Source organism: Colletes gigas, unplaced genomic scaffold, assembly GCF_013123115.1.
Source record: "Colletes gigas isolate AHSC1104 unplaced genomic scaffold, ASM1312311v1 Colletes_gigas_Sc00042, whole genome shotgun sequence".
Lineage (NCBI taxonomy): Eukaryota > Metazoa > Arthropoda > Insecta > Hymenoptera > Colletidae > Colletes > Colletes gigas.
Window position 1 is genome coordinate 1184259 of NW_025106671.1, and position 19503 is coordinate 1203761.

The 19503-nt window shown below is 35.5% G+C and overlaps 1 protein-coding gene across 1 annotated transcript in view; it reads left to right on the forward strand.

Moving 5' to 3' along the window:
- The first annotated feature begins 12317 nt into the window (after positions 1-12317).
- Positions 12318-19503, forward strand: part of LOC122402960 (cAMP-specific 3',5'-cyclic phosphodiesterase) — a 437543-nt gene continuing 430357 nt past the window's right edge. Inside the window, exon 1 of the mRNA XM_043406183.1 lies at positions 12318-12334. The gene's annotated coding sequence lies outside the window, so the exon portion shown is untranslated. The remainder of the gene's footprint in view (positions 12335-19503) is intronic.

Sequence of the window (19503 nt, forward strand, 5' to 3'; positions counted from 1 at the left end):
GATTATGCAGTGCCACCAATTTTAACTCTTTTGAGCCCAAAAAATTTGAAAACATCACTGAGATATATATAAATAAACTGTGTAAATTTGACTGCAAAAGTTCTCATAGTTTCTTCACAAAAAATTCTCGAATAAAATCTAAAAAAATGCACTTCACACTAGAATACCCTCTCAGTAGATCGAACGTTATAAATCTAAATAGTCGGTGGTCAGGATGTCAGGGTTAGAATGAGGGGCGAAGCCTGAATGAGCGACTTGTTTTTTGAATTAATGCCCCGGCGTCGCCACGATCGTGGCTGATCACGCAACTTTCGCGTCGTGCATCGTTGTATAAAGAGATATCGGTGCTGTATAAATTACTGTCACGTTTAGCTTGCTCGGAGGTCTGCGTTACCAGTGATTGTTTTATCGATAAACCGAGGGCGTCGCGTCGTAAACAAGCGAGTTCGAGCTGATGGCTCTCGAGGCGACGCTTCCAAGGAATTTTTCTTTTTCCACCCCCCCACCCCCCTCACGCTAAAAGCAATAACCTGTTTAAAAATTTTTTTCTACTCAGAAGAGAGAATCCAGCTTTCGACGTAACAACAAACATTGGATTTCGAAATAGTGTATCCCGTTTAAATTCACTCTACTCTGAAACGGAGACGTTACCTAATCTCTAATCTCTAATCTCTAATCTCTAATCTCTTAATTGCAACCCCCATTTTCTTTCTTTAAAACTGTTTCGTATTGTCGAGAGACACGAAGACTTGGGTGTTTTATACTCAAGGTCATTTGAAGGTCATTTGAAGGTTATTTGAGGGTCAATTGGGGGCCATTTGAAGGTCACTTGAAGGTCATTTGAAGGCCATTTCAAGGTCATTTGTGAAGGCCATATCAAGGCCATTTGTAGGCCATTTGAAGGCCATTTCAAGGTCATTTGTGAAGGCCATTTCAAGGTCATTTGTGAAGGCCATTTGAAGGTCATTTCAAGGTCATTTGTGAAGGCCATTTGAAGGCCATTTGAAGCCCATTTCAAGGTCATTTGTGAAGGCCATTTGAGGGGCATTTGAAGGTCATTTTTGAAGGCCATTTGAAGGTAATTTGAAGGTCATTTGAAGGTCATTTGTGAAGGCCATTTGAAGGTCATTTGTGAAGGCCATTTCAAGGTCATTTGTGAAGGCCATTTCAAGGTCATTTATGAAGGCCATTTCAAGGCCATTTGAAGCCCATTTCAAGGTCATTTGTGAAGGCCATTTGAGGGACATTTGATGGCCATTTGAAGGTCATTTATGAAGGCCATTTGATGGCCATTTGAAGGTCATTTGTGAAGGCCATTTGAAGGGCATTTGAAGGTCATTTGAAGGCCATTTGAAGGCCATTTGAAGGTTATTTGAGGGTCAATTGGGGGCCATTTGAAGGTCATTTGAAGAGGTCACTTGAAGGTCATTTGTGAAGGCCATTTGAAGGTTATTTGAGGGACAATTGGGGGCCATTTGAAGGCCATTTGAAGAGGTCACTTGAAGGTCATTTGCGAAGGCCATTTCAAGGCCATTTGAAGGTCATTTGAAGGCCATTTGAAGGTCATTTTTGAAGGCCATTTGAAGGCCATTTGAAGGTTATTTGAGGGTCAATTGGGGGCCATTTGAAGGTCATTTGAAGAGGTCACTTGAAGGTCATTTGTGAAGGCCATTTGAAGGTTATTTGAAGGACAATTGGGGGCCATTTGAGGGTCATTTGAAGGTCATTTGATGGTCATTTCAGGTCATTTGAAGGTCACCTAACATTCTTGTATTTATTTCCACCTCAGTTATATCCTTTTCAAGAAACGTTGATGAGTTTAAAGGTTTGAAAAAGAGGATTTGCAACACAGTCGTTAACTTCTTTAAAACGCTGTGGCTTTCCGTAAAGGAAAAGTTATAAAAGTGCCCAGAGGCCAGCGCTGGATCGAATCAACTTTGCTTTCTCCCATTTTGCAACTTTTGAATCTCATTTCCCGCGTTTCCGAGCACGCTCAATTAATGCCGAAAGATCATTTCTGTGCTCGGAATTTATTCGTCCGTTTCTTCCTTTTGTAATATTTATTTTCCCTCCGTGGAAGATGCATTTGTTTATTTTTGCAATGACAACTTGTCTCTCTTTTATATTCGCTTCGACGATTGTTTATACTGTTTTTTTTTATACACTTCGAGGACAAATGGTCACATCCCAGTGGTATTTTATTATTTCACATTTGTTCCCGTTTTGTAATTTATTGCTTTGCAAGGAATTTAACGAGGCAAATTATTCTTTCAAATATTAGTCGAAAAATAAAAAATTTAATTTCCATTTTGACAAACTTGTCGATATTTATCTTCGACTTTTCCTTCAAAATGGAATCTAAAATAGTTTTTTGTCCAAGATTTTCGAGATATTTTATAGTTGACACTTTCGTTGATCAAGAATGAATTATTGGGCAACTCGAGCGCCACCGTTTCCGAAACTTTTTTTCTGATTTTCGAAATATTTCTGGTGGCAGACGCGTATTATGTCCGACACAATGACGAAACGTTTCGTGCACCGTGATTGGATAAATGGTAAAAAAAGAATTGAGGGGGGGGGGTAAAAGCGTGCAAAAACGTAGTGAAACGTTCACGGTGAGATTCGGTGTATTAAATGTACAAAGCACACAGTTGACAGACAGTTATGGTATTCAGAGTGAAAAGAGTATTTGTTTGTAAAAGAGTTTTAAAAAAAAACTGATGCAAATAGCGTACAATTGGTATTCAAGAGATCGATTTCGTCGGGAGGGTGCAGCTCGTATTCATTTATTAAAATAGCGTTAATTATGCGCATGAATGATTACGCCAATATTGAAATTTGCATAATATGCAGGACTATATGAGGGGAGAAAAACAGAAATGTTTTTCAATTAAAATACGCGTTGTTTGCATTTTGATACATTAAAACACTCCAATCTATTCAGGAGTTATGATTTTTTAAAAAATATGTTTGAAATTTCAGGGAAATATTTTGGGTCAGGCATTTTATTTTCGGTTTGGAATTTTTTTCTCGAAACTGAGTAGGATTTCGGGGGTATTTGTAATAACCAAAAATGATTGTAATTGACCCCTGTAATCGAAAATAATTTTTTCAGAATGATTTCAAATTTTTTAATTTTGTGGAAAAATTTGTTCATTTACTCGAATTTTTTTCTCGAAAATGGTTAGGATTTTGGGGGTATATGTAATGACCAAAAATGATTATAATTAACCCCTGCAATTGATAGTAATTTTTTTAGAACAATTTGAAACTTTTAAAATTGTAGGGGAATCGTCATTCATGGTCAGGCATTTTATTTTCGGTAAGGAATTTTTTTCTCGAAACTGAGTAAGATTTAGGGGGTATTTGTAATGACCAAAAATGATTGTAATTGACCCCTTCAACCAAATATAATTTTTTTAGAGAGATTTGAAAAATTTAGGCATTCTACCCCCTATCGATTTTCCTTTAAAATTCGTTTTCGGTTTTTAGTATACAAAGTTCACGCTGGACGAAAATATTTTCCAATACTTTTTTGTAGGTATCCATTAGCTCTACTTCAGAAATAAATTTCAATCAAATCCATTAACAATTGCAGGAGTTATGGCAGTTTGAAAATTCAACCATTTTTATGGGGGTTTTGTTACTTTACGGGGTTAAGAAACAACTTTTTCAACATTCTTACAATTTTTAAATATTCTTCATCAAAATACGCGTTGTTTGATCTTTTAAAAATTAAAATCCTCCAATCCGTTCAGAAGTTATGAATTTTTATACATATATATGAAATTTCATTGAAATATTTATGGTCAGGCATTATACTTTCGCTAAGGAATTTTTTTCTCGAAACTGGATAGGATTTCGGGGGTATGTCTAATGACAAAAAATGATTGAAATTGACCCCTGCAACCAGAAATATTTTTTCCAGAATGATTTGAAAAAGAGGAATCATTATATTCATGGTCAGGCATTTTATATTCGGTAAGGAATTTTTTTCTCGGAAACGCGTAGGAATTCAGTGGTACACCTATTAACCAAAAATGATTGTAATTGATCCGTGCAATCAGAAATAATTTTTTCAAAATGATTCGAAACTTTTCAATTTTGTCGAAAAATTTGTCCACCTACTCGAATTTTTTTCTCGAAAATGGTTAGGATTTCGAGGGTATAACTATTGACCAGAAATGATTGCAATTAGCTCCTGCAGCCAAAAATAATTTTTTTAGACAAATTTGAAACTTTTAAAATTGTAGGGGAATCGTCATTCATGGTCAGGCATTTAATTTTCGCTAAGGAATTTTTTTCTCAAAACTGAGCAAGATTTCGATGGTACATCTAATCACCAAAAATGATTATAATTGTCTCCCCTAACCAAAAACAATTTTTCCAGTCCGATTAGAAATTTCACCAAAATATTTCTGCACCCCTATCAATTTTCCCTTAAAATTTCTCTCCCAATTTAAAATACACCCCTATAGATACTATCCTAACACAATCCATCACTAAAAACTAAAACACACAAAATTCCGAAGCTTCATCCCTCAACTATCTACTACCACCCTTACAAATTTTCCCTTCAAAATACAAAAATTCTTAAAAAAAAAAATTTCTACTACCCCCAACACTCCGCACTCCTCGTACTTTCAATCAAATTTTCAGTATTATTTTACCTACCCTCTTCCACAGAAAACATCCTAACAGTATCCTCAACCTACCCCAAACAGAGCTCGATCCAACCCCTAAATCCTTAATTCCAAAAGTCACCCGTCACTCACAACAGAATTAATTCCCCCCCCCCCCAATCGACACAGATACGTTTTAAAGGGTAGTGTACGCGAAAGAGCCTCGCTATTGATTCATTTGGAGCGCCCCTGTGGTCACGCTCCCCCCAATAATGCAGCCCGGAACGCCGTTTCGGCGAGGGTCAGGCAATATTCGCTGAAATTCACGTTCACGCGTTAACGAATCCCCCGATACAACGGACGTTAATTAAATGATTGTTGATATTCCATTGAACGGCGTTCCATAATTGGGGGTTCCCCGTCGATAGGACGCCGCGTTCGCGAAAGATAACGCGCTTGGGGACGAGCAGTCGCGTTTTATTGCGTCAGTCCCGGTAATTAAACACGACCTGGCCGGTTTTATTGCGCCCAAAAATGTTGCGTTCCGTTTACCAGCGACAAAAGGGTGCTTTCAGGGGAGTAGTAAAGCGTCGAACAATGTCTCGCCACGCGCGCATTGCCCCCCCCCCTCCCCTCCTCGCATTGTGCAAACAAAATCCACCCCCCCCCGGAGCGAGAATGCACGGAAAGCATCATCGCGAAAGTCGAATATTTTCAGCTAACGGAAACAACCCCTTTTGCGCGGGGACAATGGATGCAGGGGGGGAGAATTTGTTTGTTGTTGAAAAGTTTGCTTGTTGGGTTCGTTTAGGGAGGGAATCGGGAAGGGAGGATTGTTGATTAGACTTGTTTGTGTTTGTGTAATCTTCGATATGAAAGGTTTGGGTATTCTGGACCTGTTTGTTGAATTATGATGACTTGATAACAGTGTGTCGTTGTTGAAAATATGATGAATTGATAACAGTGAGTCGTTGATGAGTTTTAACTGTTGAAAATACGTTGACATGGTAACAGTGAGTCGTTGTTGAGTTTTAAGTGTTGAAAATACGCTGAGTTGGTAACAGTGAGTCGTTGTTGAGTTTTAAGTGTTGATAATACTTGAAAATGTTTGGTTCGTTTACGGAGAGAATCGGGAAGGGAGGATTGTTGATTAGACTAGTTTGTGTTTGTGTAATCTTCGATGTGAAAGGTTTGGGTAAACTGTTGACTCGTTCGAGGGGGTATTCTGGACCTGTTTGTTGATAATATGGTGACTTGGTGACAGCGAGTCGATGTTGATGATACGATGACTTGGTACAGTGAGTCGTTGTAGAGTTTTAAGTGTTGAAGATACGATGACTTGGTAACAATGAGTCGTTGTTGACTTTTAAGTGTTGAAAATGGGGGGTTCCTTTCTTTAGACTCGAGAGAAAAATATAAATTCAGAGGAAATGGTTGTATGTAAAAAATAAAACCGTAATTCGATGGTGTATTTTGAATCTATCGGTCGTTGAAAATATGATTACTTGATAACAGTGAGTCGTTGTTGAGTTTTAAGTGTTGAAAATGAGGGGTTTCTGTAGTTAGACTCGCGAGAAAAATTGAAATTCCTTGGAAATGATTGTATTTAAGAAATAAAACCGGAATTTGATGGTGTATTCTGAATCTATCATTTGTTGATAATACGTTGACTTGGTAACAGTGAGTCGTTGTTGAAAATATGATGAATTGATGAGTTTTAACTATTGAAAATACGTTGACTTGGTAACAGTGAGTCGTTGTTGAGTTTTAAGTGTTGAAAATACGCTGAGTTGGTAACAGTGAGTCGTTGTTGAGTTTTAAGTGTTGATAATACTTGAAAATGTTGGGTTCGTTTACGGAGAGAATCGGGAAGGGAGGATTGTTGATTAGACTAGTTTGTGTTTGTGTAATCTTCGATGTGAAAGGTTTGGGTAAACTGTTGACTCGTTCGAGGGGGTATTCTGGACCTGTTTGTTGATAATATGGTGACTTGGTGACAGCGAGTCGATGTTGATGATACGATGACTTGGTACAGTGAGTCGTTGTTGAGTTTGAAGTGTTGAAAATAGGATGACTTGGTAATATTGACTCGTTGTTGAGTTTTAAGTGTTGATAATACGATGACTTAGTAACAGTGAGTCGTTGTTGAGTTTGGAGTATCGAAAATAATTTTTGTCGGGACCTATTTGAAATTTTTTAATTTTGTCGAAAAATTTCACACCTTCTTGAATTTTTTTCTCGAAAGTGAGTAGGATTTCGTGGGTATGTCTAATGACTAAAAATGATTATAATTGATCCCCTCAACTGAAAATAATTTTTTTAGCACGATTTGGAAATTTTCTTTTCTACCGAAAAGTTTAGGAACTTTCTTGAATTTTTTTCTCGAAAGTGGGTAGGATTTCGAGGGTATGTCAAATAATCAAAAATGATTGTAATTGACACCCACAAGCGACAATAATTTTTCTAGAACGTTTTGAAATTTTCTTTTTGTCCAAAAATTTGCCCCTGACGATTTTTCTTAAAAATTCGTTTTTCATTTTTAATAAATTTAGTTAACACCGTACAAAAAAAATTGTTTAATAGTTTTTTGTAGATATCCACGAACTCTAGTTCCCCCCAAAATTTCATTGAAATATATTCATTATTATAGGAGTTATGGTCGTTTGAAAATTTGACCACTTTTATGTGTTTTTTCTCATTTTAAGGGGTTAAGAACGAACTTTTCGAATATTTTTGGAATTTGTACGTAATCTCTACTAAAATACGCGTTGTTTGCATTTTTGAAAATTAAAATCATCCAATCCGTTCAAGAGTTATGGCATTTTAAAGATATGCATGAAATTTTAAGGTAACATTTCTGGCCAAACATTATATTTTCAGTAAAGAATTTTTTTTCTCGAAAATGCATAGGATTTCGGAGGTATATCTGTTCACCAAAAGTGCTTCTAATTGGCCCCAGTAACTAAATATAATTTTTTTAATATGATTTAAAATTTTTTAATTTTGTTTAAAAATTTTAGTATCTTCTCGAATTTTTTTCTCGAAAATGAGTAGAATTTCAGGGGTATGTGTATTCACCAAAAATGCTTATAATTGACCTCAGTAACTAAATATAATTTTTTTAGTATTATTTGAAATTTTTTTATTTCATTTTTTTAATAACTTTTTAACGAAGCCTCAAAATTGTTGTACAGATTTTTAAAATTCACGGTTTATGAATAAATATATGCGATATAAAAGAGATTTTTTTACGAATAAACTTCAAAACACAACGTTGAATGCATATAATGCAAAAAATAGTGAAAAAAGAAAATTCAAAATTATTCCACATTGCGCATTTAAATAAAAAATAATTAAAAATTTTTCTAAAAATGTTTCAAATGCTTCAAAAAGAAATATACAAAATAAAAATGAAAGCAATGTTTCAAAAAAAAAAAATTCAAAATTATTTTAAAAATTCGAATCGACTAAGAGTCCCAAATATTATATTTCTGTGATTTATTTGCTAAAAAATTTGGGGCGGGGATCTTATTGGAATATTTGTTCTCTGGTTCCCCGGATTGTTCCGAAATTGTATCGATAACAAATATTAGAAGCAACGATAACCGAGGCTCGCAGATTACTTTTCCCCGATCCACGGTCCGCGGGTTTTTTCGATAACCGAAGGGAACGTCTGGTATTGTTAACGCGGCTAGTTGTAAAAAGTCGCATTTACCCAGCCAGCGTGGTTCAGTTTTCATTTTCGTGGCAATCCCCCCGACACGTCGATGCATCGCGCGTTGATTCTCGAAAGCTCGACGTCATTTCCATTCGCTATTCAATTAGAGAATTCATGCGCGTATCGCGCGGGTGAAAAAACGCCGGGAATTCGAGGTTGGATCAGTTTGGGGAACGACTGACGTGCTTTCTCTACGTTAATAGTTAATCATTCGGGTGGAATGTTGTTTAAAACGAACTGGAAATTGTTTATACGTGGAAAGGGTTTCAGAAAGTTCAGAAAATGATTTTTAGCTTTGCAAGTTTCATTTTAGTGTCGGATAGTCAGGTATGTTTTAGAAAAAATTTCAGTTTTTATATGTTAGAAATAACCCTAGTTTGTCACTTGAGAATCTTTCGCTGTGAGATGTACCGTAAGTTTAATTTTCAGTGAGATGGAACGAAGTTTCAGTTTTTAATTGTTAGAAAGCAAACCGTCGTTAGTCACTTGAGAATCTTTCGCTGTGAGATGTATTGTAGGTTTAATTTCCAGTGAGATGAAAGGAAGTTTCAATTTTTAATTGTTGGAAACAACCGTCGTTTGTCACTTGAGAATCTTTCGCTGTGAGGTGTATTGTAGGTTTAATTTCCAGTGAGATGAAACGGAGTTTCAATTATTAATTGTTGGAAACAACCGTCGTTTGTCACTTGAGAATCTTTCACTATGAGGTGTATTGAAGTTTCAATTTTTAGTGGTTTGAAAGAAAGTTTCAATTTTTAATTGTTAGAAACAACCGTCGTTTGTCACTTGAGAATCTTTCACTATGAGGTGTATTGAAGTTTCAATTTTTAATGAGTTAAAAGAAAGTTTCAATTTTCAATTGTTGGAAACAACCGTCGTTTGTCACTTGAGAATCTTTCACTATGAGGTGTATTGAAGTTTCAATTTTTAATTGTTAGAAACAACCGTCGTTGGTCACTTGAGAATCTTTCGATGTGAGATGTATCGTAGGTTTAATTTCCAGTGAGATGAAAGAAAGTTTCAATTTTTAATTGTTAGAAATAACCCTAGTTTGTCACTTGAGAATCTTTCACTATGAGATGTATTGTAAGGTTAATTTTCAGTGAGATGAAACGAAGTGGCAATTGTTAAGTGTGTTTAGAGCCTTAGACTAGTTCCTAAATGGGCTTAATGTTGTAATTGACTTGTTTGGGGCTTGACAAACCAAAACGTGATCTTAATATTAAAATTGACTTGTTTATGACTTGCTACAAAATACACCCTAACTCCAATTTTCATCCTCAGCCAAAACCAGGTTCCAATCCCTAGATACATTCAATAACCAATCACCTCATCCCACCTACAAACCCAAAACACCATCTTCCTATCACAATTGATTCCTCAACGTCCATCCCTCCTGATTAGACGCCATCCAGGCCCCCAAAGCGACGTTCAAGTCCACCTGTCGAGCGAATAATTCTCTGTCAGGCGCAACATCGAGTCGACTCTGTGACAATCGAGGGTCAGCCACGTAACAATCACCGCAAGCGGTGGAAGAAGCTCGGTTCATTCGCGTGTGCGGTCGCTTGGCCAACCGCCAACAGTCTTCAGCCGCTCATTAGTTCTCCATTTTCCATTGTAGCGCACGTTTAGGATAGAACGGGACGTAACGAAAATATTTACTCTGTCCCCCGTCGGTGTTGGTGGCGCGTGTTTGCTCAGAACGCTGAATTGGACTCGAGATTCTATCGTCAACACCAGAGCTTACTGTGTTAGCTACCATAGCTTTGTACCCATCGAATAAACCTAAACGATACCAAATTTGACCATTTTTTTTATGGCTTCTAGCTCCGCATAGTGTCCAAAACTATCCACAATAATTGTTTTTTAAACAATTGTTTACTAACAATTTTATTGACAATTTAGATGAACGCAAATGGGGTTGCCACGAGGGCTACTCTGTTACAATGGGTTCAGACACTATGGAACACTTAAAGTAAAGTTATTCTACCCCAGATAGCACGGTTTCTATCCCCAGAAGTTCCTGCCGAAGGGAAACAACATTGTTTTCCTTCGATCTCATGAATATTTCATCCTCGAACGCGATCCTTTAATCAACGAGGACCGCGGTTCTATTAACACAGGATGGGTTCTTTCGGTTGGCACTCGCCAGCCAAATACGTGACAGTTTGTTTGCGAATTACTTTCGACGCTGTTTTTGTCCCCGTTCGTCTTTGTAGGCTGGCTGTCACGTTTCTTGGGCTGCGCGCCGGCCAAGAAGAAATCCGATAAAGCGACGCTTGTTTCGCCCCAAAGTGCTTCTTATTCGTTACATCTGTTCTCGAGGAAGCCTGTCATCTTAACGATCACTTTGTCACATTCAGTCTCACCACCTGTTAATCGTTTCTGTTTTGTTAAAAGAGAGACAGAAAACGAAGAATTAAAAGTTCCGGTTTATTACAATTTTTGGAATAGGAAGAGATACACTTAAATTGAAATATGAATTATATAATGTAGTATGAATTATTTTTCGTAATGGTCTACCATACTCTTGAATGAAATCGTTAAAACGCCGTCCAAGTTTGCATAAGGTATCAGTTCTGGGGAAAAACAAAATGGTCAATGATGACGAGTATACTCGTCATGAAAAAAAGTACAAAATTTGTGTGTTATGACGAGTAAATTCGTCATGAATTATGAGCAGTGACTAGTGAATATACTCGTCATAAAAAAAATGCAAAATTTGTGTGTTATGACGAGTATATTCGTCATGAAAAAAATGCAAAATTTATGTGTTATGACTCGTATATTCTTCACGAGTAATAAGTAGTAACAATTTAAATCAACCGCTCCTGACGACTATACTCGTCATAAAAAAAGTGCAAAATTTTGTATTATGACGAGTATATTCGTCACGACTAATAAGTAGTGACAATTTGCAGTTTAAATTGCAATTACAGTGAAAACTGAAATATATTCGTAAACTTCAAGATGCCTGAAATATCTTCAGGCCCGTCGAAATGAAAGAAACAAACAAAAGTTTACAAATAATTAACATAAAAAAAACCACATATAGTATGAATTATTTTTCGTAAACGTCTACCATTCCCTTCAACAAAATCGTTAAAATCTCGTCCAAGATTACGTCAGTTATCAGCTCAGGGAAAAAACGAGATAATCAAAGCTGACGAGTATACTCGTCATGAATAAAGTACAAACTTTGTGTGTTATGACGAGTATACTCGTCATGAAAAAAGTGCAAAATTGATGTGTCATACAACAATTTCACTTAACTGCTTCTGACGAGTATACTCGTCACAAAAAAAACTGCAATATTTTGTATTATGACGAGTATACTCGTCATGAAAAAAGTGCAAAATTGATGTCTTATACAACAATTTAAGTTACCCGCTTCTGACGAGTATACTCGTCACAAAACAAAACTGCAATATTTTGTATTATGACGAGTATACTCGTCATGAAAAAAGTGCAAAATTGATGTCTTATACAACAATTTAAGGTAACTACTTCTGACGAGTATACTCGTCACAAAAAAAAAATCCAAAATTTTGTATCATGACGAGTATATTCGTCACGATCAATAACTATTGACAATCTGCTGTTTAAAACGTCGTTCAAGCTTGCGTAAAAAATTCAGGGGAATACCAAGACGATCAAAGAAACGAGTGGTCCGTGCTTAAAATCTTACATACCTCCGAACTTGTGAAATTGGACGTCGGTCGTCGGCGTTGGCGGCGTTGCGAATCTCTTCCAGGTCGTACCAGAAGAAATCGCCGACACCAAGCGGCGGCGGAGGCGGCGGCGGCAGTAGCAGAACAGGTTGGCGATCGCGCAGAAGCATCACGACAGCTGGCGCGCCGATACACCAGCATCACGTGATCGCTACCGCAGCCGCGACTGCGCAGGCCAGGATGCAGGCCGAGCAAGGGAGCATCGGTGAGCTGCGCGGCTACCACAATCTGAGGTCGCGTAGACACACTCTGGCCAACGTTCGGTGAGTCCAGCAACGTTACTTTGCTAGGGAATTTGGGAACTAGGGGGATTCAAAGTAACCAGGACGTGTCGAGAGTCGTGGAGTCTGTGGGAAACCTTGAGTCCTGGGGTTACTTGTTGCTTCGAGCATCGATTGCTCACTCGCTGAGGTGTCCATCTGGATCATGCTACCATGTTTCGTTCATGGTGGGGTTTGGGATGGATTTAGGGTGGGGGATAATCGAGGTGAAATATTGGATTGAGATTTGAGTTTGGTATTTTTAATTTGAGGAGGATAATGTTCCTTAATGTTAAATTTTTCAGTTTAGGGCATTTTTGAAATTGTGACGCTTAGGGGGATGAAACTAATAATTGTAAATTTTATTATTTGAAAATTTATGTAATCCTCCATTAGATTGTTTTTTAAATGCTTTGTTGAAGGAAAGTTGATTTTCACGTTTACAAATTTAGGTAAAAATTAATATTAAGTATAATAATTTAGATTAGAGATTGAGAGTCCACTAAAGGGTTGAACAGACTGATATTAATAATTGATATAAATTTTATCAATATTAGATTGATATTTTGAAATTGACGAGGGTAAAATTTGTAATTTAATTGAAAACAAATGAAATGTCAGTTTTGGTGGATTTCTAAAATTCTAAACATACTAACATCAACAGTTGATAATAATTTGACATAGATACTGATCAATATTCAATTGTCCTCTAAGGTTGATATTTTGAAATTGACGACTGTAAAATTTCTAATTAAATTGAAAACAAATGAAATGTCAGTTTCGGGGGATTTTTGAAATTCTAAATATACTAACATCAACAGTTGATAAAAATTTGATATAGATAATGATCAATACTAAAATTTCTAATTTAATTGAAAACAAATGAAATTTGTCAGCTTTGGGGGATTTCTAAAATTCTAAACATTCTAACATCAACAGTTGATAAAAATTTGACATAGATAATGATCAATATTCAATTGTCCTCTAAGGTTGATATTTTGAAATTGACGACAATTTAATTGAAAACAAATGAAATTTGTCAGTTTTGGGGGATTTCTAAAATTCTAAACAAATCAACATTAACAGCAGATAAAAATTTGATATAGATATTGATCAATATTAGATTGTCCTCTATCTAAGGTTGATATTTTGAAATTGACGAGGGTAAAATTTCAAATTTAAGTGAAACCAAATGAAATGTCAGTTTTGGGGGATTTCTAAATTTCTAAATATACTAACATCAACAGTTGATAAAAATTTGATATAGATAATGATCAATACTAAAATTTCTAATTTAATTGAAAACAAATGAAATTTGTCAGCTTTGGGGGATTTCTAAAATTCTAAACATATCAACATCAACAGTTGATAAAAATTTGACATAGACATAAATCAATATTAGTTTGTCCCATAAAATTGAAATTTCAAAATTGACGAGGGTAAAATTTCTAATTAAATTGAAAACAAATGAAATTTGTCAATTTTGGGAGATTTCTAAAACATATCAACATTAACAATTTATACTTCGAAACAAATAGTAATATTATATCAAAATTCGAGATTTGGAATCCACACTGTTTTATGGAACGAAATTTTCATAAATATTATTATTTGCATAAACATTTTCGTCAACATATAATTAAATGAAACTTAACCTTAAAATTAGACTTCAGATCTCCATACAAATTCATATTTTTACTAATAAAATTAAAGACTAAATTATTAAGACTTACTAAATTAAGGAGAGCGATTGGAAACGATCACAAAATTCAAGATAATTCATTTTTTCAATTATCAATATTATCTAAAAAATGGCCACTCTGAATAATACAACCCCAAATAGCAATAATAAAAATTTCCCATAAAATAAAACAACTGACCACCAATTACGAATCTTACGATTCCAATTATACGAACAAACTGACCAGTCGTTTAAACTTCTCAAAGAACATTTCTCTATCAACGCGTTCAGGTTTCACAATGTTTCAGCAACGTCCGGTTTCATAGCGACGGAGTTTCAAGTCCGCCCAAAAATAACGTCCTAATAAATCATCGCGACTCACAGGGGGATGGGGGGGGACTGTCAACATTCTGGTCGGACAATCCGATTATTTCAGTATCGCATTGAAAGCGCAGACGACGTCTATTTGGACTTGTTTCACTTCGGTTTGGCGACAAATTGTAATCGTGCCGTGCCAAACCCACGTTGGTGATCTATGCGGTAACGAAATCTCGTGAATCATGGAGATACCGACGTTTCTGCGAGAATTCCTGTACTATCGCGGTGTTCTATTAATGTGCAAATTACCCAGGCTGTTTTAACGAGACAATTTTCAAGGCCACGCGTACGAAACGACGAAAGTCTCGATCCGATTCGATCTAAATCGTCTTGGAAGATATTCAAATCGTCTGGAACAAATATTTTCGGTTGCAGGGGTCGATTATGATCAATTTTGGTGATTAGACATATTCTTGAAATCCTACGCGTTTTCGAGAAAAAAATTCGTTAGTGAAAGTATAATGCCTGACCCATGAATTACGATTCCCCTGAAATTGGGCAAATTTGAAGTTTCAAATTGTTCTAAAAAAATTATTTTCGGATGCAGGCGTCCATTATGATCATTTTTGGTCAATAGACATATCCTCGAAATCCTACGCACTTTTGAAAAAAAAATTCGTTAGTGAAAGTATAATGTCTGACCTATAAATGACGATTCCCCTGAAATTGGACGAATTTAAAGTTTCAAATTGTTCTAAAAAAATTATTTTCGGATGCAGGCGTCCATTATGATCATTTTTGGTCAATAGACATATCCTCGAAATCCTACGCACTTTTGAAAAAAAAATTCGTTAGTGAAAGTATAATGTCTGACCTATAAATGACGATTCCCCTGAAATTGGACGAATTTAAAGTTTCAAATTGTTCTAAAAAAATTATTTTCGGATGCAGGGGTCAATTATGATCAATTTTGGTGATTAGACATATTCTTGAAATCGTACGCATTTTCGAGAAAAAAATTCGTTAGTAAAAGTATAATGCCTGATCCATGAATGACGATTCCCCTGAAATTGGGCGAGTTTCAAGCTTCAGATTGTTCTAAAAAAATTATTTTCGGTTGCAGGGGTCAATTATGATCAATTTTGATCAATAGACATATCCCCTAAATCCTACGCACTTTCGAGAAAAAAATTCATTACTGAAGGTATAATGTCTGACCATGATTATAGTGACTTCCCATTTTCAAATCATTCTGAAAAAATTATATTCGGTTGCAGTGGTCAATTATGATCATTTTTGGTCAATAGACATATCCCCGAAATCCTACTCACTTTCGAGAAAAAAATTCATTACTGAAAGTATAATGCCTGACCACTAATGACACTTCCCCCCGAAATTGGGCGAAATTGAAAAGTTTCAAATTGTTCTAAAAAAATTATTTTCGGATGCAGGGGTTAATTACAATCATTTTAGGTGAATAGACATGCCCCCGAAATTTTACGCAGTTTTGAGAAAAAAATTCGAATAGATGGACAAATTTTTGGACAAAATTAAAAAATTTCAAATCATTCTGGAAAAATTATATTCGGTTGCAGTGGTCAATTATGATCATTTTTGGTCAACAGACATACCCCCGAAATCCCACGCAATTTCGAGAAAAAAATTCATTACCAAAACCATAATGCCTGACCATAAATATTTCCCCCCAAATTTGATGCGTATCTTTAAAATTCCATAATTTCTTAACGGATTGAAGGATTTCAATGCTTCAAAATGCAAACAACGCGTATTTTGGCGAGAAATATTTAAAAATTCCAAAAATGTTGGAAAAATTATTGAATTTTCAAACGGCCATAACTCTTACAATAGTGAATATATTTCAATGAAATTTTTTTCTCAGTTAGTACTCATGGGTACCTACAAAATAGTATTGAACAAAATTTCCTGTACAGCGCCAAACAAATTTATTAAAAATCAAAAAATATCCACTAAAAATTATCAATAACTATAAATAAATTTCAATTTAATAATAAAAATTATATCATTTAATATATATGTATGTTTCATAACCAAAAAATAATTGAATAATAATAAAAAAATTAATTTTAAAATTAAAATTATATCTAATTTTTTGTGAATCCAATCTGAGAGGCCAAATGGATTCTCAATCCCCAAAGAAGTTTCACAAAACCTTGAAGAAAAAAATTCCTTAACAAAACAGAGCCACAAACAATCAAATTTTTTATCACCTTTAATCGTAAAAATGTACACACGACTTCATTACAAATAACCCAGACCTAACCCGACCTTGTGCAAAAGCAATTTATGACCAGACGATCGTCCTGACGTATATTTCCACGATAATGCAATTCTCTCGCGAGAAAGCGCTCGAGAAGCTTCGCCACCTGGCGGTAACATCGCAGCACTGCTACGGGCGAGGTATCGCGCGGGCCGAATACGCGCATGCGCGCGCAAGTAGACTGTCGTATACAGGGGTCACGTGGTCTGCCAAACAGTCGTACACATGAAATCTTTGCATATAAATTACATGTTAATAACGCGCTTCTGAGACATGCTACATAGCCTATGCCCGTCCTAGAGTATGCAGAAATAACGTGTCAAAATTTGAGGAAGATCGGTTCAATAGGTCTTGAGTTTTGCGCGAACATAAAAATCGGCTCTCTCTTCATATAATAGTTCGAACAGAGAAAGAAATTACAAATTATTATGGGACTCGGACACAGGTGTTTTGGACGTTGAAATTTAATTTTATTTCGATAGCTGATTCTATTACGCATCCGGCAGATGAAAGGACTACCATTCTCTCCTACAATGGAGCCTCTCTATTGATTTTAGAAGAGTACCATTGAGTCGGCCACATTATTGGAAATTACATACCATTTCCTTTGTCGCATCCATCTTCGATTCTATCTTCGCGTTCGTTCGGTCGAAAGCTTTTGTTGAGTGCGTTCGTTCCTCTCGAGGTTCGGTTTCTTCATTCATGTTACGTACGCGCACCTCTGGCGAATACCCCCTTTGTACCTACGTTTTTGGATCACGGAAGACGTATCACTGCCTGGCGAGCATTAGCACGAGCGCTATCGTTGCCAAAGGATCGTACAAAGTGCACTATTTCTGGCTGGAAAGCAACCTCGAGTCATTCTCAACCGTATCTTTGCGTAGAAACCTGATATTCGTGATCGTAATACGGATCAACTGGATCCAGGTTGCAGGAATGACTAGAAAAACAAAATATTCACTTTGAGAAATTTTTATACGCTTGTGATGTTGGTAAAAATGTCTAAAAGTTGTTCTTACAAGAAGAAAACCCTATTGGTACCCCTGGGGAAAATTTTAATGAGAGATTCTGGGGGTTAAAATAAGACAAAAATCAAGAATATCAATTTCATGATTGAGGCTTGGTTAAAAAGTTATTAAAAAGTTTCAAATTGTTTTGAAAAAATTATTTTTGGGTGTGGAGGTCAATTATAATCACTTTTGGTGAACAGACGTATACTCGAAATCCTTCGCAGTTTCGAGAAAAAAATTCTTTTCCGAAAATATAATGTCTGACCTTGAATATAATGATTCCTCTTTCTCAAATCGTTCTGGAAAAAATATTTTTAGATGCGGGGATCAATTACAATCACTTTTGGTGAATAGACGTACCATCGAAATCCTTCGCAGTTTCGAGAAAAAAATTCTTTTTCGCAAATATAATGCCTGACCATGAATATAGTGATTCCCCATTTTCAAATTATTCTGGAAAAAATATTTTTAGATGCGGGGGTCCATTACAATCACTTTTGGTGAATAGACGTACCATCGAAATCCTACGCAGTTTCGAGAAAAAAATTCTTTTTCGCAAATATAATGCCTGACCATGAATATAATGATTCCTCTTTTTCAAATCATTCTGGAAAAATTATACTCGGTTGCAGGGATCAATTACAATAATTTTTGGTGAATATAGATACCCCCAAAATCCTACCCACTTTCGAGAAAAAAATTCCTTCCTGAAAATATAATGCCTGACCTATAATATAAATATATAATATATAATATATAATATCAATGCTTCCCTAAAATTTCATGCGTATCTTTAAAACGTCATAACTTCTGAACGGATTGGACGATTTTAATGTTCAAAAATGCAAACGACGCGTATTTTAATGAAGAATATGTAGATCTTCCAAAAATATTCGAAAAATTGATCTTTAACCCCGCAAAATTACAAAATCCCCATAAAAATTGTTCAATTTTCAAACGATCATAATTCCTACAATAGTGAATGTATTTCAATGAAATTTTGGGAGGAAGTAGAGTTCATAGATACCTACAAAAAAAGTACTAAACAACATTTCTGTAGCACGTCAACTAAATTTATTAAAAATCAAAAACGAATTTTTAAGAAATATCGACAGGGCCTAAATTTTTCGGTGAAGAAATAAAAATTCAAATCGTTCTATAAAAATTATTTTTGGTTGCAGGGGTCAGTTACAAACAATTTTGTTTAATACACATACCCCTGAAATCCTACGCATTTTCCAGAAAAAAATTCGAGTAGATGGACAAATTTTTCGAGAAATCTAAAAAATTTCAAATCATTGTGGAAAAATTATACTCGATTCTAGGGTCAATTACAATCATTTTTGGTGAATATAGATACCCCCAAAATCCTACCCACTTTCGAGAAAAAAATTCATTACTGAAAATAAAATGCCTGACCATGAATGGCGATTCCCCTAAAATTTAAAAGTTTCAAATTCTTCTAAAAAAATTATTTTCGGTTGCAGGGGCCAATTACAATCATTTTTGGTAATTACAGTTATTCACGAAATCCTGCGCATTTTCGAGAAAAAAATTCGAGTAGATGGACAAATTTTTCGAAAAATCTAAAAAATTTCAAATCATTGTGGAAAAATTATACTCGATTCTAGGGTCAATTACAATAATTTTTGGTGAATAGAGATACCCCCAAAATCCTACCCACTTTCGAGAAAAAAGTTCATTACTGAAAATAAAATGCCTGACCATGAATTCCCTTGAACTCCTGGACCTACTTTAATGCTTCAAAATGCAAACAATGCCTCTTAATAGGGCTCTAGAGCCCCCCAAAAATGTGCAAAAAAAATACATTGGATATAGTGTCTAAATGTTAATAACTTTCCAA